Genomic DNA, 14,243 nt, shown 5'->3' with positions numbered 1-14,243 from the left:
AACTTACAACCCTGAGGGATGCCTGGGTACCTCAGTTGGTTCAGCATCTGCCTTCAGCTCAGGCTATGATCTGGGGTGGGATCAAGTCCAGCATCAGGCTCCTTGAGCAGCGGGGAGCCTGCTTCTCCCTCTGCCTGCTCTGTCTGCTGCTGCTTCTGCTATGCACGCTCGCTCGCTCTCGCTCTCTCTGACAAATAAAATCTTTAGGGGGAAAAAAAAACTTAGAACCTCGAGATCAAGGGTTGCATATTCCACTGACTGAGCCATCCAGGTACCCCCTAGAAAATAACTTCTAAAACACTCCATTCCTGTACCACACACTTTTTTTTTTTCACAGCTACAGCGAAATTTCCAAGTGTGTGTCTTCAGTGTCATATTTGTCTTGCTCTTTGTGTTTGCAAAATCATACTAGAGGACCCAGAAGGAGAAAAGTAGAGTGACTAGCTGCTGTAGGTTATTTTTTTTTTTTTAAGATTTTTATTTATTTATTCATGAGAGACAGACAGAGGCAGAGGGAGAAGCAGGCTCCCAAGGAGCAGGGAGCCCGATGCGGGACTCAGTCCCAGGACCCTGGGATCATGACCTGAGCCGAAGGCAGACGTTTAACCATGAGCCACCCAGGCGCCCTGCTGTAGGTTATTCTTTCTTGCCTTTGCATTTGGCTTTTCTAGGGCATATTGTCCAGTTTTAAAGTTAACGTTCAAGTGCAAATGCCTAAAGGTAGAAGGGCAAGGAAGCAGTGATACCTGCATATTGGGCAGTATGTATTGCCTCTGTGGTGTGTGGAGTATTGGCACTGAGGGGGTGTGCAAAACAACAACAAACCCAGCACAGTCCTTGTTCACATGGAGTTGGCTGTCACCTTGGGGAAACTCGAAACAGTAAAATTGCTTTGTAAGGCTTATGATTGTCGTTCCAATACAGTATTTTGGGAGGTCAGCGAAGTGAAGATCTGAGAAACAGAAAAGACTGAAGAACTTGAACTGAACCCATTGGGGTTAGGTGAAAGAATATTAAGAGAAAAGAAGGCAGCCAAAGAAAGGGGGAAGCCCTCTTTAATCAGTACTCAGGGTCTCATTGAACACGTACTACAATGAGAATGCCTCTCATAAAGAGACTCTGCTGGAATGAGGATTCTTAACCTGAATTCTGGGTCTGTGGGTAAACTTTAGGGGCCTGTGGATGCTCTGGAATGTCATTGGCAACATTTTTTTATATGTAATTATCCTGGAGAGTCTACAGCTGTCATCTGATTCTCAAAAGGGATTTGCAACCAAAAAAAGGTTAATGATTATATTCTATTCTGGCAAATACCCTTCCTACCCATCTTCAGAAGTGCATGTCTCTGAATTTCTGTCTTCAGATGAGGAAGTATTTGAGTGGAAGATTAGAGACAAACCGTAGAATTCCTTTGTAAACAAACAGCCTTTCACCAAACACCATCATAGGACATGCACGAGTGCTCATGCAAAGGACAGTGTGTTCCCACAGAAGTGTGGTCTAATCTGGTTTTCAGGAACAGGGCAGGTAACGCACCCTCCCTTACTGGTGTGGTTGAGGCTCTAGGTCTGCCCTCAGGGACCTTAGAATCAAGTGTAGTGGATACAGAATGCGAGCTAAGTAAGAGTGTTGGGGGATGGGGTGAATTGAGGACACAGAAACCACAGGTTTTTTGGAAGGTCAGGACATTTTCAAGAAGCTGCTAGACTGTTGGAAACAAGGTGTGAAAGAGTATAGGGAGCCCTAGTGCAGCAGCTGGAAAGCCCTGGGCAGATCCACGAACAGGGGCTAATCCAGGACCAGTTTCTTTCTGTTGCTTGGAAGCACTAGCCTAAGAGACTGTCTTAGAACCACTGTTACTTAGCACATGCAGTAGGAAATGGAAGCCATCTCTTTCAAAGCAAATGATCTAGCTTCCGTAGACCGCAGCCCACAAACTAGGCTGAGCTCAGAGTTCCTAAGGATGCTGGAGGAGCTGAGCTCCTGAGTACCTGGCCTGGCTTTATTTTCCATTTATTTTTTTAAATTAAGTAAGCTTTATACTCACCATGGGTCTTGAACTCAAGACCCTGAGAATCAAGAGTCACATGCTCTACCTACTGAGCCAGTCCTGTGCCCCTTGCCACCACTTTAACTGTGGATGCTCCACTCACTGTATTTGCTTTATGTATTGGCCTTTTGTGTAGGATTTGGCTTAGAAAAAGGGTTGAGGGGCGCCTGGGTGGCTCAGTTGGTTGAGCGTCTGGTCATGATCTCAGGGTTGTGGTACTGAGCCCCGCATGGAGCTCTGTGCTCAGTGCAGAGTCTACTTGGGATTCTCTCCCTTCCTCCCTCTCTGCCCCTCTCTCTTGCTTGTGTGTGTGTACACATGCTCGCTGTCTCTCAAATAAATAAAAACAAATCTTAAAAAAAGTGAGATACGTCACAGAACCCTGGAGCACATGGTCCCCTGCCTTTCTTTGCCTATAAGTTGTTGAGTATTTGCCTTCCCCACCTTGTCTACCTTCTTTTTTCCTAAAGTTATTCATTCATTATTGCCTAATCGTGTCCTTAGGCAACAGTAGATGTTCTGGGCTACTTGAATTTTTTCTTGATAATGATTAATAGAGACAATGATGTTTGACCAGTTCTTGGGAACTTTTGGGAATTATAGGCACCCACTTCATGTATCTTTAATTCATGTAGTTTGTGGGGGCTGCCTCATGGAAAAGGAAGATACTCAGTTTTACAGTGGCAAACTGTCGTTTCTTTGTTTTCTTTCAGTAAGTTGTGATCACTGTAGCACTTTTGCTTTTTCCCCTCCTAATAATGATAATCTTATTCCTTGGTATATTTCCTCCAAAATGTGCTTGGAGACAGGATGTGAGCTTGTTAGGAGGTTCTACAGCTCTTGCGTTCTTTGGGCTTACCCCTTCCCTAGAGTAACAAACATGAAAATGCTGCTGTGTATCCCTTCTCTCTAGAGCCAGCTGGAGGATCAAAGGGTTTTTACAGTGGTAGATATCAGGAAGTGTCAGGTGGTTTGTGCTTGCCTGGGGTGGAGGAATGCTGGCAAGCATTTGTTACCTTGACTATTAAAATTTTGCCAGTCCATTTTTTTAAAAAGAAAGGGGTGGGGGGAGGATGCCATAAGGTAGTGTTCTGCTTCCAGTGAGGCTTTCACAGTCCCTGAAACCAATGCAATGCAACATTTCTTCTTCAAATATGAAACTGTTAGTTGAGCACAGAGCATCACGTTTGGTTCTGTGACATGGCCAATCTAATACCTCACCCCCATCAGTAGAAATTTCTGTAGTAAAAATGCTTACTCATTAGCCAGACATTTTTCTTATTTCTGGGATTCTTTCTTTCTTTCTTTCTTTTTTTTTTTTTGAAGTAGACTCCACACCTAATGTGGGACTTGAACTAGGACCCTGAGATCAAGAGTTGCATGCTCTACCAACTGAGCCAGCCAGGCACCTCTCTGGGACTCATTTTTGTCATCTGCTCTTTGAGAATACCTTAATTTTGAGAATACTTCAAATTCTGGAAATCATTCATTGACTCAGCAAACCCTGATTGGGTGCCCTGTGTTGGGTAGTAGGAGAAAAAGGTAAATGAGCAGTAATCTGGAATGTAAATAAATAAGTACTAATAAATACTGTAATGGGATACGAGTGCTATAATACGTCATAAAAGTCTTGTTTAGGTTACTCTTTACATCAGGCCTCCAAGATCATCAAGCTCATCGTTTTCAATACCTTATTTTTAGAAGTAACACAACCCCATTTTTGAAGGAAGATTAGCAAGGAATAGGGGAGCTGCTCTGGCTGAAACAGTTGGGGGAAGCCCACGATTTTCCTGCTCTTCCTCATGATAAATACCATCCTTCCTGCACCTTACTGAGGAATGCCTCTCATTTAATTATTTTTAATTTTATTTATTTGAGAGAGCGAGCATGGATGGGGGAGGGGCAGAGGGAGAGGGAGAAGCAGGCTCCCTGATGAGCAGGGAGCTCCATGTGGGGCTTGATCCCAGGACCCCAGGATCATGACCTGAGCTGAAGGCAGGTGCTTAACCGATTGAGCCACCCTGGTGCCTGCCTCTTGTTTTATAAATGAAGATGTTGGAATTTCCGGAAAGTCCTATAATACAGCTAGCCAGTGCAGGCTTGGTAATAAAACTTAGTTCTCCTAATTCTTAGCCTGCTTGTCAGTCATGCACCAGATTGATAAATGATCATTAGATTTCTTCCAGTATTTTGTTCCATTCCACAAAGAAGTCAGTACTGTCGGGGCTTCACCTCTACCTGACTTTGTTACTGAGCTTGAAGCTTTAAAGATTTTGCCTCCTAGTGATCCAAATACAAATCAGTCCTATTCCCAGGAAGGTACTGTGACCCCTTTCATTGTCATCTGTGGACAGTGCCAAGTTGCCCTATTTAGTAACACCTCTTCTGTTTTCTGGTATAAATTCAGTTTCCCCAGAAATCTCTGTAAAGGATATTTGATAAAGGTGTGACAAACAATGTGAAGCATAGTGCCAAAATGTCATCTTGTCTCTGTAAACTGACAAAGGGATAAGAAGAGTATTAGATGTGTGTCCTTTCTTGAATGACCTTAGTGCTGCTTCTGAGATTCAAGCAGGGTTTTTCAACCTTGGTGCTATTGACATTTTGGGCTGGATAATGGTTTGTGGTGGTGGTGGGTGTGTGAGTGCACGTGTGCATGTGTGTGCATACGTGCACTTGTGTTTGTGCTTTCTGTGCATTGCAGGGTGTTGAGCAGCATCCCTGGCCTCTACCCACTAGATACCAGTTGAATGGCCCACCCCCCAGTTGTGACAACCAAACATGTCTCCGGACATTGCCAGATAACCTGTGGGGGTAGGTGTATGCCAGAATGGTCCCCAACTGACAACCATTGGGTTGGGGATTGAGTGTCATGAGATGTAAGAGCAAATCAGATTTATCACAAAGTCAAGTAAATATTTCAGTTACCTAAACCCTTATTTATAGTGATGAGCTATTCTAAAGAAACAAAACAACATGCCCTGTCCTCCATCCTGACCATAGCATGAAGGGGACCTTCATCTAACTCATGTTCAGAGTGTCCCTGAAAGAGTTTGAACTTAGGTGATCATCTTCTTTTAGATCCTTTGCAAAGGGGCGCCTGGGTGGCTCAGTCGTTGGGCGTCTGCCTTCCGCTCAGGTCATGATCCCAGCATCCTGGGATAGAGCTCTGCATCGGGCTCCCTGCTCAGCGGGAGGTCTGCTTCTCCCTCTCCTGCTCCCCCTGCTTGTGTTCCCTCTCTTGCTGTGTCTCTCTGTCAAATAAAGAAATAAAATCTTAAAAAAAAAAAAATTTAGATCTTTTGCAAAATTTATTTTGCTAGAAATTCCAAGATTTTTCTATTCCTTTCTCAGTATCTAGTGTTATCAGAATGAAAACAGAGGTTCTTCACAGTGAGCCTTCAACACAAAGTGTGGGACCCCAGTACAGATTTGATGTTGCCTGTAAGGGTTTTCATTGAGACAGGGGTATTTCCATTTCTTGTCTAAAAGTATATAGGGGGTTGCCTGAGCGGCTCAGTCAGTTAAGTGTCTGCCTTTGGCTCAGGTCATGATTCCAGGGTCCTGCTCAACGGGGAGCCTACTTCTCCCTCTGCCTGCCACTCCGCCGGCTTGTGCACTTGCTTACTCTCTCTGACAAAATAAATAAATAAAATCTAAAAAAACCCATAAAAATAAAAGTATATGGGAATATTCGTTAACTTCAAACTTTAAGGGACACTTTCTTCAATTAACATTATACAATATGTTGCAGTTCTGTAAGTAATTTATCTCATTAAATTCTCATATCCACCTTGCAGAGTTGTTACTACTATCCTTACAGGTGAAGAAACAGATTCTGAGAAGTAGCTGGTCTAAGGCCACCCAGCTGGTGTGTGACAGAACCAGGCTTTGTTTTCAGTTGTGCCTGACTAGAGCTTGGGCCTTGACCACTTCCCTGCTTTTCCTTTTGGCTTTTGTGGCCAATGGATTCTTTCTTGGCTGAGCTCAGTTCAAGTAACATTTGTTGGGTGCCTGCCACAGGTCATCCATGCAGTGCAGCCGTTGCCTCGCTTCCTCCTGTGTCACATCAGCATATCAGCATTGTGTTGTGCAGAAAGGACTTGTATGCATATGCTTGCTATTAGACTGCTCTGTGCCCCTGACCCCTCTACCAGTGGAGGTAGGGCTCACTGGAAAAGCTGAACTCCTTACTCTGAGACAAAGTCCCAATAGCTGCTGTTGCTGGTCCTCTGCTGCCGTAGACAAAGCTTTTGTAGGATGGAGCCAGCCTCTTGGAGTTACTGGTTCTGAGGCTGGGCTTGTTTCCTTGCCCCGACTCCACTCACCCACCCCTTACCCCCTGCTGTCAGAATCTAGGCAGTCATTGTGAAAAAGCCTGGGAATAATACCTAACTCTGTAGGCCTGTGGGAACATGTTAAAATCCCTTATAGGTCCAAAGTGAGTTATAGGAACCACCTTGTTAGATTGACCAATACCTTGGCCTGTGGAGTTCCTAATCTTACATGAAGTTTATGTTGACATACTTCCTATCCATTGCACTACTCTTCCCAAGTTAGACATATATTTTTAGTAGGCAAAGATGGGACCGAATAGATTTTTTTTAAAGATTTATTTATTTATGAGGCAGGGAGGGGCAGAGGGAGAGAGTCTCCAGGCAGATTCCCTGCTGAGGGTGGAGCCGGACGCGGGGCTCCATCCCACGATCCATGAGATCACAACCTGAGCTGAAACCAAGAGTCCAGTGCTTAACCAACTGAGCCACCCAGGCACCCCAGGACTGAATAGACTTTAAACACTCAGCACATGGAGAACATGCTTTTAGATTCTTGAAACCAGATCTTCTATTTCTCTGTAGTTACTATGGTGATAGATGCTATAGAGATGTGCAGATCCTATTGTGACCTCTCCTTGGTGCAGGGATGCCGTGAGTCTCTGGCTTCATTGTCCACCAGGGCCTGGCAGGTCTGGCTGCTTCTCTTCATGCACTGAGTGGTAGAGGTGCTGTCCTCGCCTCTGGGACCAGCTGTCTCCAGCCTTGGCCTCCCCTGCTAGTCAACAAAAGCAGGACTTGCCAGGGAACAATCTTCTCGGGTTGCCGTGTAATCTAAGCAAGTGAAGGTGAGTGTTGTGGGATGGGCAGCACCAGCTTCTGAAGCTTCAAATGGGAGCCTGAGCATTTACTTCTCAGGAAACATAGGATTGAGCTAACTTTTCGTACTAAAAAACAAATGGCACTCAGTGGTGTAGAAAACCCTTCCATTGCACACGTAAATGCAGTGTAGTATAGCCTCATTTTCCATTTGCTAGTAGTCTGGGGTGACATCATACTAGTTGCACATGCATGTTAGCTGGGACACAGGAGGAATGAGCTTGAATTCAGGAAGGACTTGGTCCCAACTCCATGATTAACTTTCTAAGTGACCTTGGCCATATTACTTAAATCTCTTAATCTTCATTTCTTCCCGGTCATTGGGACCCTGCTTGAAAGTGATTTAGCCTTGTGTGCCCAGGTCTGTTAGAGTTCAGTCTGGCACTCTTCCTCTCTACCATCCTCCCAGGGTGGATTCGAGGACCTTCTGTTTTTACAGGGGTGCTGCTGAGCCACTGTTGAGTTTCTTTGTGGAGAGGAAAGCACCTGGGAGCCGATAGCACCTCATTTTCCAAAATGAAGATTCAGCAGAAGCATCCTAATTAGCCACTCTCCCTCCACCCCCAAATGCTGTTCATAGTCATCGTATCTAAGAGAGAAGCTAAAGCCACATGTGACAACTGTTACACCTGAACGAAAGGGAATAAAGACTCCGCTTAAGCCACAGGACATATTTTCAGGATTGTTCCAAAGTTGGAATAATTTTCACTTGATGGTACCTGGGGGTGACTCATGGTCATGTCAGCATTTCCTTTGTTAAAACCAGCCCTTGTGGGATGTCTGGTGGCTAGGCTTTATTCTTATAAAATGTGATCCTATCCATTTTAGAATTCAGTCAGGGCTTCAGCCCCCACCCCAGGTGCTTCTCATGGGAAAGAGTCTTCCTCTTCTCAGCCCTGAGTCTTGGTCCTCTCCTATGAGGTGGGGTGACGCTCAGGGAACAGGAGAGTCTCATATTTATTTCATTCATAGTAGGAATTCTTTTTACCAGGACTTCCCTTGGGAGCAGCAACAGTACACTCTTGGCCCCTACTCTGAGCTCTTTTCAGTGCTTCAGGTTTCATCCCCAATGTCTGCTTTTGAATGCTTGCTCAATTGTATTTTAACATGCTGGAGATGAGTACACCCCCCACCCCCCAGTAAAAAGAGAGCTTGCCCAAGAAGTTTTGGACTTCCTGAGCGGTCAGTTTTTGAGGTTACTAAGAGGCTAGTGCCTTTGGACTAGTTGTTTTGTTTTCAGGTTGCTTATTGTCCACATGTGCAAATGTGTACTTAGTAAATCTGATGCAAGAGTTTTGTGTCCCTGGAGTCTCTACTTTCCCAGGATTCCTTGTCTGAAACTCTTTATCAAGAGGTTAATAGTCATCCAGTCAGTGAACTGTGGGACTGAATTCACCCAGTGATTAAAATGAAAGGGATGAAGGTTGTGTGTAAGATTTCCTGAGGAGTGGCAGCACCAGAGTTCAGCGGAGACTCCAGGCCATTCCTTGTATAAACTAAAAAGCTGTTGACATAGATGATATGGTTTCCTCAGAGTTTTGGGAGGCACCTCTTATCAGGTGCCTTGTTGGGTTAGAGCGGATTTACCCCGACCCACTGCTCCCAGCATCTGGCTCAGCCAGCATCTGCAATGAGGATTTTCTAGCTGCAGTGGTCACATGTCTCTCCTTGGAAAGAACAGGTATTCCCATTTTCTGGCACCGCCAGAGAATGAGGGCCAACTCAGAAGACCTTGGGTGTGACTTGATCAGAATTATCTGTTGATTCACTGGGGATTTTGTCATCTTTCTCAGTGTTTCGTAATCACTCAGCTGCTCATTTTCTTTCTTTCTTTTTTTTTTCTTAAAGATTTTATTTATTTATTTGACAGAGGGTGCACAAGCAGGGGGAGTGGCAGGCAGAGGGAGAGGGAGAAGGAGGCTCCCTCAGGGAGCCCAATGTGGGGGCTCAATCCCAGGACCCTGGGATCATGACCTGAGCCAAAGGCAGATGCTTAACCGACTGAGCCATCCAGGCACCCCTTAGCTGCTCATTTTCTTCAGCAACTTCTTCAGTAAGAGACCATCAACATTTGAGGCAGCTTTACATTTCATGAAACACTTATATACACATTAACTCATTTAGTCCTTACAGCGCACTTGAAAATGTGAGGCAAAGGGAGTTACCCTATTTATGGATGAGGAGACTCAGCCTTCAAGGAGTTATGACTTACTACAGCCATGCAACTACTAAACATTGGGAGTCCAGATCTCAATCCTAAATCTTTAAAGCTCTAAAGACCATGCCCTGTGTGCAAGGCCCGGTTGCCTTTCCATTCCCAAAGGTGAGCTGAGTCTATAGCAATAATCAGTAGTTAGCAGGAGCCCAGAAGTGCCCCAGTAAACTGACAGGTCCATGAGTGTCACTCCCTTGCCCCTCTCTACATTCCAGGTTCCCTGAAGTCTGGGAGCAGAGCAGGGCCAGTCAAGTGGCTGTTTACCTAAGGTAGATGGCACTTCTGCATGTCCTTTCATTGAATGGCATGCAAAACTGGCCCTTGGTGCAATCAATGCTGGATTGTAAACCGTGCCAAAGAGAACAAATTCTTGTCCACACCATATCCAGGAACAGGGCTTTTTCCTCCTCTTGAGAGTTTCCTGGTGTCCTAGTAAGGTTTGAAAAGCTCAATCGTTTAGGGCAGACCAGCTAGTAAATAGTTCTAGGTTCATACTCAATTCCTTTTGTAGCATTTGTATCATTTAACATTTATTATCAAGTGTTTTCACAGTCATTATCTTATTTGATCCTCCCATTGGTCTTTTGGTATGGAACACTGGGCAAGTATTCATTCCTACAGGTGAAAAATAGAGAGATTTGGAGCTCTGAAGGGATGTACCTTCCTGTCCCCGGTTTCTTCTCTCAATAGTAGCTCTAGGGTTCTTTGTTCCCAGATCATATAAAGGGTTTATATGGAGGATGTTAGAATTTACTCTTTTTATGTTGACACATATTCAGAAAAGAATTTTTAGGTAAACAGTTTATTTATATCTGCTGAGGCCCCATGGGACTTTGTGGCATCATTAAGAATTGACTTGGCCTGATTATGGTATTGGTAAATGGGAACACGTATTCTCTCACTTAAATAATGAAAAGCCTTTAGGGCATATAGCGAAGGAACAGATCCTATAATCCAGGAAAGAGAGAGTCTGGGATTCTTGTATTCTAACATCTATGGGGCATATAATGAACATGGTTTCTGTGAGAGGTAGTATATTATTTTTGAACTGTGACCCTCCTGAATGTCACAATATAAGTGAGTGAGGTGAGATCATAGACAAAGATGTATGCTATTGAAAGGTATTTATTGAGGGCGCCTGGGTGGCTCAGTTGGTTAAGCGACTGCCTTCGGCTCAGGTCATGATCCTGGAGTCCCGGGATCGAGTCCCACATCGGACTCCCTGCTCAGCGGGGAGTCTGCTTCTCCCTCTGCCCCTGTTCTCTCTCTCTCTCTCTCTCACAAAAAAAAAAAAAAAATTAAAAAAAAAAAAAAAAGGTATTTATTGAATGCAAAAGTAGAAGACACACACAAAACTATGGGCAGTGGGAAGGAACCTGCACCAGTGACCAGAGGTAAGCCTTCAGATAAAAGAAACGAGTCCTGGGCCCCTGTGTGGCTCAGTCGGTTAAGCATCCTGCCTTCGGCTCAGGTCATGATCCCAGGGTCCTGGGATTGAGCCCCACATTGGGCTCTCTGCTCAACAGGGAGCTTGCTTCTCCCTCTCCCTCTCCCTCTGCTGCTCCCCCTGCTTGTGCTCTCTCTCCATCTCAAATAAATAAATAAAATCTTAAAAAAGAAAGAAAGAAAAGAAACTGGAGTCCTCATTACTTCTAGTACTGGCTAAGAAAAGTAAGCAGAGCCCAGTGGAGTGCCTGCCCTCATAGGCACTTGGGTGAGAAGCTGCCTCCTGGGGCGGGGGAGTGCACGTTGAACTGGGCCTGTTTGGAGGGCTCAGAGGGGGCCAGGGAGCCAGTGCCCAGCTTTGATGTGAAGAGAACAGCTGAGGCAGGGACTACAGGGGAGACCCTGGGCCTTCTGGAGCCCCGGGAGGGGAGCAGTAGAGAAAATACAACATAGCTGGGTAAATGCAGAACCCAGCCTAACTGGGCCCTATGGGATGAGAATGGCCTTGGCCAGCTTAGAGGCATGGGAAACACAAAACAGGTCATCAGGTAGAAAATTCAGACCATAAGAAAGAGAGGGAAGGGAAGGAGGAAGGGAGGGAGATATGAAGAAAGAAAACCAGATTACATACCAGTTAGAGGCCTAATACCCAATCAAAAAATTTTTCCCCAATTAAAATTATTACTTTATTTGGTATTTATTTATTTTTAGTAATCTCTACACCCAGAGTGGGACTCAAACTCCCGACCCCAAGATCAAGAGCCGCATGACTCTTCCAGCTGAGCCGGTCAGGCACCCCTGGTATTTTAGAATTTAACCAATATTTTCTTGTCCCACCCCCATTTAGCTAGCATTCTCAGTAGGCATTCTGTTTGTGCATCTACAACAGTTACAACTCAAGTTGGAGACTCCCCAGGGTACTGACTTGTAAGTGATTTGGAATGTGGCATTGGACTCTGAGAAACTGAGTCTGAGGGAGTTTTGATGATCCGTCTTGTAGGAAGCTTCTGGTTTAACTGGGGAAACAACGATGACAGCACTTGTGAAAGCCGAAGAATAATCACGTCTTATTAATGTAATGCCAGTTCTATACAGGAGTAAACTCTGAGCTGGGAACAGCCTTCTGGTAAGCAAGCAGGGACTCCTGGTGCCCAACCACAGGCTGTTTAGTGGGGAGGGGTGGGAGCTATGGCGGACCCAGTATAGGAGTCTGAGCGGCTGCTTACGCCTTCCCTGTGGCGGTTTCCTCCTCTGCACATTGGGATAACAACACTAGCTAATGTTGTGGGCATCTGTAGCTGGTCACTGTCAATTCCGGAGTGGGAGAGTTGTTCTAATTTCAGGGAGCTGGTTGCCATGCGTTTTCTTACTCTTTCCCCCACCTTGCTGTCTAGTGCTGGCTGAGCTCAGCAACATGCTCCCTTCTTCAGTGGTTTTCCAGGGCAAAGAAAAAGAATCAAAATGGAAAAAGAATTATTACAGATTAAGTCTTTTTTGTGCCTTTTTGGGTTTTTTGATTTATTTATTTTAGAGGGAGAGCACAAGCGCAGGGAAGGGCAGAGGGAGAGGGAGAGAAAGAATCTCAAGCAGACTCCCCACCGAATGGGAGTCTGACACAGGGCTTGGTCTCATGACTCTGAGATCATGACCTGAGCCGAAATCAAGAGTCAGATACTTAACTAGCTGAACCACCCAGGCGCACCTGTGGCTTTTTGAATCACCAAATGGGGAATGAGTGATAATGTAGTCCTGTCTGGCAGCATTGCGCTTTCTGAGGTTTGTAGGACGTGTCCATGGAGGAGGATATAATAAAAAAAGTCCTGAACACATCTGTTCTTTCAAGAGCCCTAGTGCCTTGAGCCTGCAGTTTACCAGGAACAAAGGCTTTGAAATAAGTGTTCTGGATCTGCGGGGCAGGTCCACAGGACCTTTGCTGGAAGGAACATTGGTGATGGGACATTGTTGCTATTTCTGTCAGATCTGGTACAGGAGTAAAAACCTGTGTCAGGTGAACAGCTAGTACGGGAGTTACGGAGGTAGATTTTATAAACAGAGGGTCACAGTTTTCTGGAATTAAAATACAGAGGGCAGGTGGACCTTTCTGAAATTTGTAAAAGCAAAGTAAAGGCCCAGGTGACTTCCTATGGACTAGTTAGTGCAGTATCTTACCTTAGCTGGTTTGCTTGGTCCAGTTCCTCTCTTTGTCTCTCTCCCTCTCTTCTTTCCCCATCTTTTCCCCCACTCTTCAAGATAATTGGGCCACTTTATATAAAAGAAGGAGCCAATTAGCTAAAAAGTCAAACAAATAGCAAGTGTTTATACCTTTCCAAACTGCCTTCCTGTTATCAGTATACTTAGATACTTTGTTTTTTCATTTTTGTGTATATAGATGTATATCTTTTTAAGATTTATTTATTTTAGAGATTGAGAGAGAACACGTGTGCGAGTGGGAGGAGAGGGAGAGAGAGAATCTGTAAGCCAACTCCCAGCTGAGCACAGAGCCCCATGTGGGGTTCAATCTCACAACCCTAAGATTATGACCTGAACTGAAATCAAGAGTCGGATACTTAACCGACTGAGCCATCCAGGTGCCACTTTTACTTACATACTTTTGCACATAACTTGTAGTCAGTATTTTGAGTCCTTTAGGTAAAACAAGTGTATGTAGACTTTTCCATAGTGAATGCAGCCTATCAACTTTTCCCATCTGTGCCAAGATTCTTTTGTTTACTGTCGTTCGAGCAATCCTACCCTGTATTGTTAGGCTGTGTGACTTTTTTTCTAACATCATAGTATGGCTACCTACCATTTTGGTACAGATTACTATTAATACATCTTGAAGTGTATTTCCCAGAGTGGAATTTTTTTGTTGTTGTTTTTCAACAACAAAAGGGGGAGAGAAAAACCTAAGCAGACCCCAGGGGGAGTGTGGCAGCAGCCTGTTGATAATGAGAGGTTGAAGTCTAGAAAATCTCTACGTTTATGATTTGGCCTCTGATTTTCTAGGGATTCCAGTGGTTGCTGCAAAGAAAAAAGGATCCAAGTGTAGAGGCCAGTCAGACCAAGTTTGGACACGTAGCTTTTCAGAGAATGAAATGAATTCTGTTTCTGACATTGCAAGGTGGTTTCTACATGCTGCCCCACACAGCCACTCCCTTGAAGAACAGTGACCAGGCCACAGGGGTGGACAAAGGCTGCCTTCCCTGGGCCCTGCATGTGTGGGTTGAATGTGCTAATGGAGCTTTCCCCAGAACCTTCTTCCCGTCTGTGTAGATGGTGCTTTTAGTTCACATTAAGGACTTAGTATTCTTGCCTCTAATTGGAGTAGGACCATATCTATTTTTCATTCAAAACAAAATTGTTAAATCATGCTTGGAGT

General features: G+C 44.8%; 1 protein-coding gene across 3 annotated transcripts in view; it reads left to right on the top strand.

The window, feature by feature from the left end:
- The window catches only part of HMOX2 (heme oxygenase 2), a 36,304-nt gene that overhangs the window by 6,424 nt on the left and 15,637 nt on the right, over positions 1–14,243 (top strand). Inside the window, exon 1 of one of the 3 annotated variants that reach the window (XM_025859044.2) lies at positions 6,983–7,172. The exons of the other annotated variants lie outside the window; for them this stretch is intronic. The gene's annotated coding sequence lies outside the window, so the exon portion shown is untranslated. Of the gene's footprint in view, positions 1–6,982; positions 7,173–14,243 lie in introns of those variants that run through there. 3 annotated transcript variants of the gene reach the window in all.

This window comes from Callorhinus ursinus, unplaced genomic scaffold (assembly GCF_003265705.2).
Source record: "Callorhinus ursinus isolate GAN/ISIS: 27379988/994484 unplaced genomic scaffold, GSC_fseal_2.0 scaffold13, whole genome shotgun sequence".
NCBI classification, from domain to species: domain Eukaryota; kingdom Metazoa; phylum Chordata; class Mammalia; order Carnivora; family Otariidae; genus Callorhinus; species Callorhinus ursinus.
The sequence above is the reverse complement of the archived record's forward strand: the minus strand, read 5'-3'. Positions and strand labels throughout refer to the sequence as shown.